Raw genomic sequence first — 12,043 nt, 5'->3', positions numbered from 1 at the left:
AACTGTTGGAGAACCATAAACATTTTGAATACGGTTCAAAACGGTTAGATTAGAGTGTTTACGCTATGCTGATCCATGGTAGATGTGGGTATTGTGTAACCCACTGTCATCGTTAGGATGAGTGAGATATGAAAGGCAATAAATGTAAAAGGATATGTGATTAAATATGTAAAATTGGGGAAGGTATTGTGTGAAAGTAAGATTTTTAACAATGTGAAATTGATTTGTTTTCATCGTATTGTGGCACTGCTTGTTACGATCACATGATATTTAAAGGCAGCAAAGATGGCAACTTACAGGTTGACGAAGGCGGTAACGCCAAAACGCGTTCCTGCTTGTGAAATAAATCTCAAGGCCTAATGCTCGTGGAGTGCTGTCTATCCTTAACAAACAAAAGGAAAGTGTTGTGTATATATATATATATATAGAGAGAGAGAGAGAGAGAGAGACGAGTAACTGTGAACATGGGCCTATTTTGCCATCAAGATTTCTGGTGACATCTAGAAACCATAAATTTTAGAAGGCAATACTCAACCACATACACCTTACTTGTTATGTATTTTTTAGATTACATGATTTATTAATTGAGTTTACTACACTTTAGAAAGATTTTTAAAGCACTTGAGAGTCATCGCTATACTATTAATTGTTTGCCTGATACCGCATATAAATCTGTCAATGACTTAGAAGATGTTGTTTTTGTTGAGGATAATGGGCTATTACTTAAAATATGTTTCATGCAACCAGGTATGTATTTTGAATCAAATGTTAAATGCTAAACATGGTGTAAGGGAATGGAAACAAGCCATTTTAAAATGCACTCTCTTTCGCAAAGTGATTAATTTGTGCTTGTTGTTTCTGGTGCTGAGCACCATATCGGACAGACATAGGTAGGGAAAAACGAAAAAGCGTCACAGAGGGAGAAAGTAGAAAGCTGCTAGAGTGAGCTGAAGGGGCAGCGAGTGGCTTTATATGGATTAAAGAAGCCCGAGATGGCTTTAAGATTACGCTGCCTCAGTATTTAATTGCAGCAGCCAGATGTTTAAGAGGAGGGCTTTGGGCGCCGGCACCTTTTTATTTACAAATTAAGCACTGCTCTTGCAGCTCAATGACACTGTAGAGTAGATTACACATGATATATATATACAAAATGCAGTGCAATGTTTTGCAGAAAGGTTTTGGTGTTTACAGTGTTTATTTTCACACACTGTGGAAGATTCATTGGTAAATGCTTGTATCAAGCCTCGTTCTGGAGGAGGAGGCATGCACCATGGGGGACATTAAGACAATACTAATGTGGTGCTGGGTAAGATTACAATCCCCCTCTCTCTTAACAATAACAAACCTATAATCAGTCACACATATCTTTCTTTCACCCATAACATACATAGCCTTCGAAAATACCCTCTAACACGTACTAGATGTTTTAATTACAGTTTTTATTTGTACTCTTTTTATACAGCCACTCCTTTGAGTAGATTGGTAGCTTCAGTTGGGAATGGAGTTATTTGCAAGTGAAGCAGGGAAACATACAGGGCAGGTCTTGTAACGTATGCTCATACACTTGCTTTTTTCACTTTTAAGGCCCTGCATTGTTGTCCAATTCACCACATGCCACAACACCTACTTCTCCACCAAAGCCCTTACTGGCACCAAAGAGCACCTAGATTCTAGGTACGGGTATGTTGAATATCTACCCTATTGCCTCTGGGTCTAACCCCCTAATTATTGGCAGTATTAGATGTAAAACACGACCATGAATCCTAAAGGCCAACTAAGGTTTAATTAGGCTAGTACTGTACAAATGAATAGTATCTTCCCCTAAAGGCAATTCAGCCCTTCCTTGAAGGGAAAATCCTGCCACCCGCATATTAGATAATTTTCTACTGAGAAGAGAATAACAAGTTTCTGTCACATTATTGATTGTCAATGATTTGCACTGAGAGAAAGCATATGTATACTGGTTTGAATTTTTATAACTTTTACGTCTATGCTCCAACTTTTCTAGCAACTGTCTTTGATCCTTTGCTTTGCTGCTTGCTAATTTGAATTATTCTCATAAACGTACAAGGTTCAACCTTATGGCTTTTGGGCCCACTAGAGTCATAATTTAGCAAGCGTGTTTAGTAGGCTTTTCATTAACTTATTTTTCATCTCTAATGTGTCAGTATTTGTGGCCATGAGTACTGTTATAAATTAACAATGAATATTGACTATAATTCTTTTTTCTGTAGCTGCTAGATCAGAAGATACTTTGGCAAAACCAGCTACAAGGACACTGGTCCACTAGGTCACCTCACGGATATCATCCCGAAATCAAACATCTGTGGCTTGGGATGCCATGTTTATGTTGCGAGATATGATAATTCCATGCACGGGCCAACTCTCATGTTTTTATATTCATAAGTACTAACTGGGGACAGAGGGCATTGAGCTGGACCATACTGCTTAGCCGTCTGCAAGTGGAAGACAGTGGGCAATCGAAGTAAAGAGTCCGATCTCCTCCCAGCACTGATCTCAGCAGCCAGGAGCTGGGCAAGGAGGAGGAGAAACTGGATGAGGACGAAGACACTGTTGCCCCGACACAGAACATCTCCAAGAAGGTCACTTTCGGACCAGGTATCAGTCTTCTTCCAAAATCAGTTCCAAAGATTGCCAGTCCCCAGCCACTGGATAAGAAATTAAGGGCCTGATTACAACTTTGGCGGAGGGTGTTAATCCGTCCCAAATGTGACGGATATCCCGCCCACCGTATTACGAGTTCCATAGGATATAATGGACTCGTAATACGGCGGGTGGTATATCCGTCACTTTTGGGACGGATTAACACCCTCCGCTAAAGTTGTAATCAGGCCCTAAATGTAGATTTATATAGCACAGCTTATCACCCAGGAGAGTCTCAAGGCGCTGTCCATAGGCACGGGGAGATTAAGTGATTTGCCCAGAATCATGGGACGTTGCACTGACGCTGAGGCACAAACCCGGATCTCTAGCTCCTGAGGCCGTCGCTCTAACCACTGCATTACATCCTCTCCCTCAGAAGCAGAAAAGGATGCTTGCTCTGCTTACACAAAACTCATCTCCAGCAAGCCCTCAACTTGCAGGTATCTCTATACAGATTCATACCCACTTCTCCCATTGAAGAAGCATCTCTGGTCTCCTCATTCATCTGAGGTCGAGAACACCCCTGGTGAGGAACCGGTATCTGCCATTTATCATTCTCTTTCCACCATGATGGGCAATGTGCTGTCCATGTCAGATGACCATGCATGCGGGGGCGGTCAGTTGGCATGGTCTAATTCTTCTCTGTCGAAGGATAATGTTTTCCAACAACAGTCTAATGTGAAGGAGGATCTTAATGCAAAGGGCCTACTCTCCATGAAATACCTTTCTACCTTCAAGGGTTCCTTAGGTGATTGACAGGTACATCCACGCCTTGCATAACATTGCACACTATTCCAAAGACATGGCAAAGATACCCAGAACGCTAGAGAAAAAAATGCATTGCAACATGCCTTGGCAATGAAGAGTTAAAGGCAATAAGAAAAACATGCCACTATCATTCATCACGCCCAACAAAAGATTCTGTCAAGGCTATTCGGGCCGGGGGGGGGCACACAACCTGCCTACCTAACACCTCAGCAATACCAGCATACACCATCTCCACCATCTCCACCCCCACTTTCTACACCTCTACCAACACTAAGCCAACCACCCACAATACAAGCACACTCTCTAACAATCTCACCACCAGTATTGTGTAGGTGGAGTAGTAGGATAACCCCCTAAATAATTTTTAGTTTATGAAATTTCTTAACTCCATCCTTGACATCCTCCTTAAAAAACTTAAAAAAATATATAAAACTGTATACCTTTTTAATTAAAAAAAAAACCTTTGCCTACTTCTCATGTGTGTTGAATGTTGGATGTTCATATTACAACATAGGAAAGTGTTTCCTTTTTTTACCTTCAAAGTGTATTACATTTAAAAATGTCATTATGATATTGAAAGAGTCTTCTAAATAACTAAGCAGTTCTTTTGCCTGACATACAATGCATTAACTTGCAAATATTCTAAAAATCAAGACAGTCAATAAGGATTTAAATTTTAGATTTTTTGGAAATAATTTTAATAAAAGAGTGAAATAGGTGAAATGGAGTGCAGCCAATATTTTGACATAGGCAAGGATAGCCTGAGAATGAGCTGTAGGTGAATCAAGCTCCTGCTCCCAGGCTGCAAGCATGTCAAAGCTTACTTTATATGAGAAGTGTTATCTAGCAATCACAACTTTGTTGAACATCCAAATGAGGTTGATCCTTTGACTGTAAATACACCCTCTCCTTCTTAAATAATTATCCCTCAAAATGAGGGGCAAAAAGCAGCAAACACATTCAACAACACAGTAAAGACAGTAATATTTGTTTGGTGTGTGAATCTATTTCGTATGTGGGCAGTCGGGTTTTGACGGCTTCCTTTTTTAACCAACTTTATTAGTTTTTTTTATCATGAACAATACTGTACATAGGCCGACACATGCCGGCTGAATAAATATATCGATACAAACGAGAATTTCACCACATTTGCTACAATCGTGTTCGTTGTAACTGCTTGGTGTTAAAATGTATTTCACTTGTAGATGGATGGTGGAGTTCAAAACAATTTCTCCTTGCATTTTCAGTTGTGTTGCATGTTTTGTAAGCCTTGTTATAAAATTCAACAAGATTAACCTTCAACAGGATTTCCTTAGAAGTTTACAAACATTTTGGATCTTAAAGAAAATAAAGGTTCCTTTATGTTCAAATATATTTCTATAATTATTTGTTAGAAATTTGTGGCAGTATCAGTAGTTGACCATATATGGTGCTGGACTTACTCAAAGGCTGAGGTGGAATATATTTATGAATATTTTGGGTCTTTTTTGCTGTAGTATTTTTAGACGTACCGTTTGTGTAGAGCAATAGGCTTATTCTTTTTTGGGTGCGTGTTTGTCTCTTCCGGCACCCTTTCTTAACACTCCTTTAGCCTCTCCTTACCTTTTGTGCGTTTTAGTAAGTAGTTCCATTTTCCAGCATTTCCTTCACAACTGGAGTGGAAATCTTCGCATAGAAAAAATAGAAGCAGCAGAGGCTAAGAGCCCTAAGGAGGTTAATAAACAGCATTCTATAGTACTTGATTAGTACTACTGCAGTACAGGAAACTTAGTATAAATGCAGTTTGTGAATAGGCCCCAAAGTGGGTGACATTGGTGTAATCACTTTAACAACCTGTTTTGGCTACGAGAATACAATGCTGGATGAAGTGCCTTGGCTATTTGGCAGCTCTGGCAAATTATGTCAAAACTGAGTAAATTATAATTTATATCCTACCGATGTAAAACTGAGTTTGATTCATTTTTCAGAGCTGGAGTAAGTCGCATGAGATCTCACAAATCTTAGTGGCCGTGTCAGACTTAAACATACATAAAAACACTTCCTTTATCTTCTGAGCAGCAGCATATATGAGTTCCCCGAAGACTCACCTGCAGTTCTTCTGATTCCTGTATGACGCTTCAGGATGGTTACCAAGGGCCTCATTATGAGTTTGGCAGTTGGACCGCCAGACCACCGAATTATGAGTCCAACAGGCAGGACCGATGACTGCCAACCAAAAAAGGCAGCCCAGCTGCGGCGTGGAGGCCTGGAAATAGGCTGTCCAAGCTCCAGCCCAGACAGCACAGTGATCAACCACTGACCATATTACAAGGCCATAGTTGCAGTGGTGGCCACCCATAGCGGTCATCCAATGGTGGTCCGAACCATGGTGGTTCAAAGTCACCAAAGTCATACACAACTGCACACTGGAAGGATTTGAAAACAACACAGTTGACACACATTGCCACACTTGACACACCTGCAAAGGACACTATAAAGCACACACCTTCCCACACCACCTTCCTGTGCATTTACAGTGCAACACACAGAAACTACAGCCAATAATTCAACACAGCAGCGCATATGCTAGGCACCACTTTTTTCTTACCGTCTCTTTTCACTTCCCCTCTTTAGTAAGTCACTGTCATTTGTTTTTTCAAATTCCACCATGTCACCTTCTGAAAATCCATGTTTTTCTGAGGATGAGTTGAAAGTCATGGTGGATGAAATCATAAGAGTACAGCCACAATTGTTTGGAGCACAAGTCCAGCACACTCCTCTCAGTAGGAAAATGTAAATGTGGGACAGAATAGTCAACAGAGTCAATGTTGTAGGCACAACTCTGTGCACAAGGGAGGACATTAGGAAGAGGTGAAATTACCTCACGGGCAAGGTCCTTTCCTGGTCTCCAGGCACCAGCTCTTCAGGCCCCATTACATCTCTTTCCATGGGAGGAGAAGGTCTTGGCCATCCTGCATCATGAGGGTTTGACAGGAATAACTGGGGGAGTGGAGTCTGGTAAGTCACAACAATAACATGTCACCTAAATGCAATGTCATGCATGACCATAGCTCACCTTTTGGCACTTTCACTGTCACTCCACTCACCAGCCCAGAGTTCACATGTCCATAGAACCCTATTTGGCAACTTTCAATTGAAGTGTACTCATCTGGGGGATAACATCTGCATAGTGTGTGTTGTACAGGAAGTTACATGACTACAACTCCCAGAAGGCACTGCTACTGTTACCCAAACCAACAGCCCACTATTTCCTTCACCAAATATCCTTGTTTGTGAACTCCCAATTGATTTGTACTCACCTAGGACTTCAACATTTGTATAGTATGTGTAGTACAGGGACTGACATGACTACAACTCTCAGCAGGCACCGTTTCAGCAACTCAAAACACCAGAACAGTGGTCACTTGTTCAAAGATCACTGTCTGCCAACTCACAATTCAAGCTGGGAGGATATCACTTATCAAATATGGGAAGTAAAGAGAGTGACATGACTCGTAAGGCCAGGAACCAACCATCAGCCCAGTGTTCTCTTCTCCAAAGATCATTGTTTGTGAACTCTCAAGTCAAGTGGACTCATCTGGGAATATAACATTTGTCAAGTGTGTGTAGTAAAGGGAGTTACATGACTGCAACTCCCAGGAGGCCCTGTTTCACTAACTCCACACAAAAGTCCAGTGTTCTCTTCTCCAAAGACCACTGTTTGTCAATTCCCAAACAAAGTTTACTCACCTTGGGGCATAACATTTGTTAAGTATTGGGGAGTAATGAGAGTCAGTCACATGACTGCACCTCCCAGCAGGCACTGTTACCGTTACTCAAACCACCAGCCCAGTGTTTTGTCCTCCAAATACCCTTGTTTGTTTACTCACACATGACGTGTACTCACCTGGGAGGATAACCTTTGTATAGTGTGTGTACTAGAGAGAGTGACATGACTGCAACTCCCAGCAGGCCCTGTTTTTGTACTCCAACCACCAACACAGTGGTCACTTGTCCAAATACATCTGTTAGTGAACACTCAATTCAAGTATACTCACCTGGGGGAGAACATTGGTCAAGTGTGTGTACTAGAGAGAGTGACATCACAACAACTCACAGCAGGACCTGTTTTAGCAACTCTAAACACCAGAACAGTGGTCACTTGTCTAAAGACCACTGTCTGTCAACTCACAATTTAAGTTTACTCAGCTGGTAGGGTGCCAATTGTCAAATGTGGGAAGTAGAGAGAGTGACATGACTACTAAAACCAGGATGGCCCTGTGTCTGTTAAACAAACCACCAGCCCAGTGTTCTCTTTTCCAAACACCATTTTTTGTGAACTCTAAAGTGAAGTGGACTCAACTGGGAATGTAACATTTGTCAAGTGTGTAGTGCAGGGAGTTACATGGCTGCAACTCCCAGGAGGCCCTGTTCCAATGCTTCCACACACCAGCCCAGCGTTCTCTTTTCCAAAGACCGCTGTTTATCAATTCCCAAATTAAGTTTACTCACCTTGGGGGATAACATTTGTCAAGTTCTGGGGAGTAGTGAGAGTGACATGCATGCAGCTCCCAGGAGGCACGGTTTCTCTAATGCCAACGACCAGACCAGTGTCCACTTATCCAAATACCCTTGCTTGTGAACTCTCATTTGAAGTGTACTCATCTGGGAGAGATCAAGATACAGACCATGCTCACCTCTAAGATGTGTCTGGCTTCCTAACTCCATCTTGGCCTGCTAACCCAATATGAAACTATTGAGGACAGGAAGGACATCTTACCCAGTGTGTAAAACAATGATCTCAAGGCCTCAAGATGCATAACCAGAATGGTATTGGTAGCAGACATATTTACAATGCACTGACCACATGATGACTGCAATCGCATATACAAGTCCTGGGTCTGCATGCATAACAGTCAACTAGGCCTCAATATGGCCAAATCTATATCTTGCCTAGACACTGTTTGGCCTGCACTGGTGGCAAGATGGCATTCTCAGGCCATCTTCCTAAGGGCTAATCATCTGCACATGTTAGCAGCCGCTTGACTTAAATGGAATTGGCATGCTTCACAAATGGGTACCTGTCATGATAGGATAACCTGCAAATCAACTATGTACAAGGGCTTTGCAAAATGTCATTTTAAACTTTTGGAGGTAGATATCACAATACAACCAGTAACATTGTAAGTTTCACATTAACAGCTAGAACTAACAATGGCCACACACAGCCCACAGAAGAGACTGCCACTAACACCCAAGGAAGAAGCCTTCAGTGATGATGGACATGGAGGACGGTTCTGGCCCATCTGGACAACCTGGTCAGACACCAGCAGTGACTCTCACTGTGGCCACAACATCACCTCCCCGCCCAGTTGTCTCCACATCACAGGCAGCCCTTCGCCCCCCCTAACTGTGTCCCTAGGATAGTGGGAACCGTCTTGTGCCCCCCAGTCCTGGATCCTTAGTCACAGCACAACACCACTGACAATGATGGTCCAGAAACCAGTGGGAGGGGGCACCCTGTGGCAAGGGCACAGGGCTATGGGGGTAGGGTGCGTAGGATGGATGCTGTGAGTCAGCAGGGTGAGGCCACTGAGGATGCTCTTGGCCAGGACATCATCAGCCACGTCTTGGGGGTCTATCAGGAGTAAAGAGGCCAAAGCGCGGCGTTATGGTGAGGGTGAGCGGGCTGGGAGGACGTTGGTGGCTATGCTCTGCAGTGCATGGGCCAGGAACTATATCATTGAACTTGTTGACTCTGGAGGGACGCTGTGCACGGGTACGGCTGAGGTTCAAAGTGTCATAACTGACTTTTACTCTGATTTGTACGCTGAGCGTCTGGGAATGTCTGCTTCGGATGCTGTTAGTTACTTTGAGGAGATTAGTCTGCTTTGGCTAGAGGATTCACACAGGCAACATCTGGACATCCCCTTCACGGTAGACAACGTGATTCAGGCTATACGTAGCCTCCCCGGTGACAAGGCCCCAGGTCTGGATGGGCTGACGCCTGCCTTTTATAAGGCATATGCTGATATTCTGGCACCACATCTCCTTGAGGTTTATGCTGAGGCCCTTGAGGGCAGCACCCTTCTGCCTTCATTGTGGAAAGCTCTCATAGTGACGATTCTGAAACCTGGGAAAGACCCTAGTAGATGTGACTCTTACCGGCACCTCTCGCTCATAAATATAGACACTTAGGGGCATATTTATACTCTGTTTGCGCCGAATGTGCGTCAAAATTTTTGACGCACAATCGCCGCAAACCCTGCCCCATATTTATACTTTGACGTCCGACCCTGCGGGCGTCAAAATTCCACCATGTGCAGCATTTTTTGGAAGGGGGAACCAGCCTTGCGTTAATCATATGCAAGGTAGGCGTTCCCTTCCAAAAAATAACTTTAAGGCCTGTGCCCCTTATTTATACTCTGGCATCATTTTGACGCACAGGAGGGGGTGGGCCTTAAAAAACGGCGCACAGCCTGATGTGTGCCGTTTTTTAACGCCTGGGTCAGGGCAGGTGTTAAGGGACCTGTGGGCTCGGAAGGAGCCCAGAGGTGCCCTCCCCTGCCCCCAGGGACACCCCCTGCCACCCTTGCCCACCCCAGGAGGACACCCAAGGATGGAGGGACCCATCCCAGGGAAGTAAAGGTAAGTTCGGGTAAGTATTTTTTTCAGATTTTTTTTGTGGCATAGGGGGGCCTGATTTCGGCCCCCCTACATGTCACTATGCCCAATGATCATGCCCAGGGGACATAAGTCCCCTGGGCATGGCCATTGGGCAAGGGGGCATGACTCCTGTCTTTGCTAAGACAGGACTCATGTCAATGGAGGTTGGGCGTCAAAAAAAATGGCGGAAATCCGGTTTGAGGCCTGAATTTTGCCTCAGACCTTACGTGCACCATTTTTTGACGCACTACCCCCATTTTCCCATATGCCGGCGCTGCCTGGTGTGAGTCATTTTTTTTGACGCACACCAGTCCGCAGCGCCGGCTAACGTCATTCCATTAATAAGGCGCCCACATGGTGCGTTGGAATGGCGTTAGCCGGCGGTAAAATATTTGACGCACCACTGCGTTGGCGCAGTTGTGCGTCAAAAAGTATAAATATGGGCCTAAGATCTTGGCGAAACTTATTGCGACGTGACTGCAGTCCCTGCTCCCGTCCCTGACATTGCCAGACCAATCGGGTTTTGTGCCGGGTCGCTCGACCTCTTATAATCTCTGTACCTTTTTTGCAATTTCCCATATGCTTGAGCCTGGGGATCGTGCAGTGGCGCGTTTCCTGGACGCCGCGAAGGCGTTTGATTCACTGGCCTGGGTGTATATGTTTGCTTTGTTGACCAGAGTGGGCCTTAGTGCGCGATTCCTTCAGCTGATACATTTGTTGTACTCTAGGCCGACTGCTCGCTTGAAGGTTAATGGGTCGCTATTGGACTCATTTATGGTTGCCCGAGGTACGCGACAGGGCTGCCCTCTCTTGCTGCTTCTTTTTGCTGTAGCTAGGGAACCCCTTGCGGCGCGATTACATTAGCATCACAATCATAGGGGGTTGGCGTTTCGGCACCGTCCTGTTTTGATTTTCCTTTACTTGGATGATGTTATGCTTTATATCCGCGACCCGTCACCATCATCTTGATATCCTGCTGGATGAGGTGGTCCATTTTGGCCGGATCTCTGGGATTATGATCAACTGGTCCAAGTCGATGGTGCTGCCCTTAACTGATGCTACGGTGTGGTGTCCCTCTGGCTATCCTGTATGTTTGGTGGACCGGCCGATGCGATATTTGGGTGTCTGGCTGAGCCGGAGTGTGGATGAGCTTTGGACGGTTAATTATGGAGCGGCGGTTGCATGGCTGGAGGAAAGAGTGGCGCTTTGGTGCTCGTTGCCGCTTTCCCTGACTGGGTGGATTGCAATAGCCAAGATGGTGGTGCTGCCTAAGTTCTTATACCTCTTTGTTAATCTACCTCTTGTTCTTACCGCCGGTTTTCTGAGACGGCTTCGATCCTTGCCCGTGTCTCTTGTATGGGCCAGTAAACAGCCCAGAATTCTCTGGAAAACGTTGACGCTGCTGTTTGAACTGGGTGGTTTAGCAGCCCCAGACCTGAAACTTTATTATTATTGTGCACAGGCCCACTTTGTTTATTTTTGGCTGCATCCTGTTTGCTATTTACTGCATTTGGCTCCCGAGGCTGATTCGGTGTGGCCGGAGAGATTGAGCGGGGTGATCGTCAGTCCGCCTCGGCCCCGTAGCCATGATGTGGACACTGGGGAGTGCTCGGCAATGGCCTGGTCTTGCTTGCTGCGGCGGGCTAAGCTGCCTGAAGTATTTGCGCCGTCAATGCTGGTGCGGGATGTGGCAGGCCTGTCCCCATTGGAAGATGGTCAGCTTTCTGAGCGACTCCAGGAGTTGGATATGACTACTCTTGGGGCTTTGTTCCCGGCGGGGACGTTTGCCTCGCTGGAGGCTGCGTTGGGTGAGCATGGTGAGTCTGCGATTTATAGGCTACTCTTTTTTCGAATCCAGGCTTTACTGCGGGAGCGGTATCCCTGCTTCCCCGAGGAGCCTCTGCTCTGCCAGGCGCTGGAGCTACTCTGCACGGCAACATCTGCTCGCCGACCTATCACACGTTTA

This window comes from Pleurodeles waltl, chromosome 3_1 (assembly GCF_031143425.1).
Source record: "Pleurodeles waltl isolate 20211129_DDA chromosome 3_1, aPleWal1.hap1.20221129, whole genome shotgun sequence".
Taxonomy (NCBI): domain Eukaryota; kingdom Metazoa; phylum Chordata; class Amphibia; order Caudata; family Salamandridae; genus Pleurodeles; species Pleurodeles waltl.
The sequence above is the reverse complement of the archived record's forward strand: the minus strand, read 5'-3'. Positions refer to the sequence as shown.